The 3,755-nt window shown below is 60.0% G+C and overlaps 1 long non-coding RNA gene across 1 annotated transcript; it reads left to right on the forward strand.

The window, feature by feature from the left end:
• The first annotated feature begins 208 nt into the window (after positions 1 to 208).
• LOC121486286 lies at positions 209 to 3,545 on the forward strand. The gene is made up of 2 exons (XR_005986593.1): positions 209 to 854; positions 1,140 to 3,545. It is a non-coding gene; the product is annotated as an uncharacterized LOC121486286 (long non-coding RNA).
• Positions 3,546 to 3,755: the final 210 nt, after the last annotated feature.

The raw sequence follows: 3,755 nt of genomic DNA on the forward strand, positions 1-3,755 counted from the left end.
TCCTTCAAACACTCCTTGGGATCTCTGTCCACCACCCCCTCCCGTTCCCAAACTTGACGGCCTCTGAAGGCCTGGACAGAGGGAAGAAGCCTGACGGTAGCATCTAGAGTTGGTTCAAAATGGGACCAGAGCGAGCGTGGGGGCTTCTGCTTGGGGCGGCCAGGAATTAAACCGCCTAAGTCCCCAGGGAGTGCTGGCAGTACAAACACAGGAAACCAGGGCCAATACCGGTTTCTAGAGGCAAACAGAGGGATCAAAGGTCAGCAGCTCTGCAGAAGCTGGAATGAGGTGGAGGCAGGCTGCAGAAGGAGCAAGGAGGGTCCTGGGCATTTCCAACAAGAGCCTGGAGTGGCCCCACTTCCATCATCGGTTGGAACCCTGTGGCACACGAACGTGTCGCCCTGGCACATGCAAAAGAACGAGAGGACACTTCCTTTTGTACCTTCTTCGCCTCCCAGCCTACCATCTTTACAGTTAATTATGTCTGCTTATTCTATTTATTAAGCAAGGTCGATTCCCCCCACAGCCTCTGAGGACCGGGCTGTCCCAGAGTCAGCGGGCACCTTGCCAGGCCGCCTGCACATTTGCAGCTGAAGGACACTGTCGCTTAGGACACTTGCGAGGACTCCAGTAGTGCGGTGGCGTCCCAAGGTTGCCTGCCTCCTAAGTGCTTCTAACAGGCCGGGTCGCAACAGGAAGTAGACAAGGAGGAACAAATAAATGGAAGGCGGTAAAATGTGGACGGCGAAATGGTAGCGAAAGAGGCTACTTGGAAAAACAAACAGGCCTGTGTGTAGGCCTAGCACGGCGGCGGAGTCACAGGGCAGCCCCGAGCCCAGCGGGGCCAGTGAAAGGTAACGGCGGCGAGCGGCGGGCAGCAACGGCAGGCAGGAGGGAGGCCCGGCAGTTACCCAGGGATGGGGCTGCGACCGCGGAGCGTGAAGACATGGGACGATGCCAACAAACACTCGGGGGCAAACGGGGGCACCAGACGGAAACATGAACAGGGCTTCATATTTGCATAGATTCCGGATCAAAAAGACAGATTGGGTCATCAAGGAGAAAAGGAGGAAGAGGGGAATGGATTTTTCAGTACCATTGCTTAGAAAACTTCTGTTTTTTTTTTTTTTTTTACAAAGATGAGCTCAAAATGAGCCCGCAGGAGACCTTGCCACTGCAGCCCGCAGCTGTCAGAGTAAAGCAGGGTGAGGACTTCTGGAACCTCTAGGCCTGCCTCAACTCGCCGTGGGACTCCCTGAAGTCTGCGATTCCTGTTTCTGGTGGCCCTGGACGGGGCTGAGTGGTGCAGTGACAGAGCGACGAGGCGGGACAAGGGAACATTCTAGCTCCCAGGGTCAACCTGGAAGACCTTGGTCGGTAAGGCGGGTTGTCACTGGCTGCAAAGACCATCCGTCCAGGTGCAGAGGTTGCTCTCCCGGGGCATCGTGATTGCCGCGACGGGTAAGACGAGGGTGTCGGCGCAGGAGGCCGGGACTCCCCGTGCGGGTCCCGGGGCGCCTCTGCGGGACGTGGGGCTGCTCAGGTGCCGTCTCAGCACTCCCCTGGCAAGCAGCCTCCCGCCCCTCCCTTGACCTTCCGCCACAGCCTCTGGCCCATTTCCAGCTCTGGATGGTTTCCAGTCTCTGCACCTCGCCCTGGAGGGGCGTGTCCCGGTCTGCCAGGCGCCCATCTGCCCGGGTGCTCCCAGGCACCCTATGGCCTCCTAACGACTTCTCATCCACTGGCCACACACTTTCCATACATCCTGCCTTCGAATGTGCTTGACTCTAGTTAAGAGAAGTTCCTGCTACGTCCGCCACGTCTCCTCCAACACAGACGCGCCACTAGGACCTTTTGCTGGTCTCGGTCCTTTGATCGTCTACGCTCCCACTGCCTTCTCTGCAGCCGCTACGAATCTCCCCTTTCCCCAAGCTCCACTCTCACCTTCACCCTGGCCCTATCCCCACTGTGCTCAGCAGATGACGTCACCTCTCCTGAAGGAATTGGGTCACCTGGAATCCTCTCCTTTTCACGGTCCTAGGTCTTTCCTCCATCTCTTCCATTGGTTCTAAGCCACGGAAAATGCCTCCACTGCACGCAGGGCCCTCCTGACCTTTGCCTTGTCCCTCATTGCCCCAAACTCCCGTCTTCCCCATCAATCCCTCTACTCTCCTTGCCGTATGCATGGAAGGTCCTGAACCCTATAGCTGCCTCAGATCACCCGAGGCACCTTATGAAAGTAGGGATGAGCACCCACCATTTATACTGAGTGGCTGGAGCTGGAGGGCATGGTGCCGAGTGAAGTCAGCCAGAGAAGGACAATCACCATATGGTGTCACTCCTCCGGGGAATGTAGGACATAGTGAAAGGGACCGTAAGGGAAGGAGGGAGACTGAGTGGGAAAAATCAGAGAGGGAGACAAACCATGAGGGCCTCCTGGTCCCGAGGGGTGCGGAAGGGGAGGTGGGGGTGGGGGATGGGCGGCGGGCACCGAGGGGGGCACGTGATGGGAAGAGCTGTATGTCGGCAAATCGACCTTAAATACAATTCTTTTGAAAGTATGGATATACTCAAGACAACTGAAGCAGGGCCTTGAAAAGATGTCACCCTGATGTTCACGGCGACGTTACTTAGAATAGTCAGAAGGCGGAGGCAACCCGGGGTGGGTGGGTCTGTGATGACCGGGTAGGCCACACAGGCCACGGACGGTCCACGGAACAGCATCCAGCTGCCACGGGGCGGGAGCTCCCGCGTGGGCACCACGTGGAGGGACATCGGGCCTCGGGCTGCGGCCGCACCCGTCAGAAGGGGGAGGGCGGCAGGATGCTGCTCACCTGTGGTTCTGAGGGCGGCACAGTCAGAGGCACAGCGAACGGGGGGCGGCGGCCGGGGGGACACTCGCTGTTGCCTGCGGGATCTGCAGGAGGAGGGATGCTCGGCGGCAGCTGCACGCTGTGACCGCCCTCCACGCCGAAGAGCCGGACGCTGAACAGTGCTTAAAATGGGAAAAACATCGTGAAAATGGTAAACTTTATAGTATGTATATCTCCCAGCAAAGTTTCAAAAATAAAACGGGAGGCTGCTCCTTCTCCGCCCGGACGGCGGTCACCAGCAGGCAGCATCGGGCCAGGCTCTGCGGGGTGCGCACCTGCCACTCCCAGCACCCCGCCTCTGGCTCCCCGCGCCGGCCTCGGCCAGGAGGCAGCACATCTGCAGAGCAGCAGGACGCACAGGGCGGAGGCTGCCGGGCAGAGAGCACCCGGCAGGGAGCAGACAGGTGGGCGGCCTGGGTGCTCAGTCCTCGCACCCCGGGCCCTCCTGGCACGGACTGAAGCCCGGTGGCTCCCAGGGGCCGGAGGAGGGGCCGCAGAGGGGAGGAGCACAGCTTGATGGGGTGAAGCCACCAGCTGCTGGCCCTGGAGGTGGAGCTGCGGGCTCCTCCTCACCCCCTGCTCGCCCCCTTGGCTCTGCAGGATCCAAGGTCCTCCCTGGTTTGTCCTGCTGTTTCCTCCAGCTCCGCGGTGTTGCTCTTCCCCTTCCCCCTCATTAAACGAAGAGGAAAAAGAAAGGCGTTTCCGAGTATTTCGCCCCTGGGTCTGTCCTCGTGTGACTCCAGTGCCAGGCAGGGAGTGCCAGGCAGGGAGGGTTGGGGTGGATTGGGGAGCCCCGGGGTGAGGCGGGCGGACCCGGTGAGGGAGGGCAGAGGCGGGACAGGGAGGAAGGGCCCGGGCCTCAGTGGCCAGGCTGCTGAGCCC

The sequence above is a fragment of the Vulpes lagopus genome, chromosome 3 (assembly GCF_018345385.1).
Source record: "Vulpes lagopus strain Blue_001 chromosome 3, ASM1834538v1, whole genome shotgun sequence".
Classification (NCBI taxonomy): domain Eukaryota; kingdom Metazoa; phylum Chordata; class Mammalia; order Carnivora; family Canidae; genus Vulpes; species Vulpes lagopus.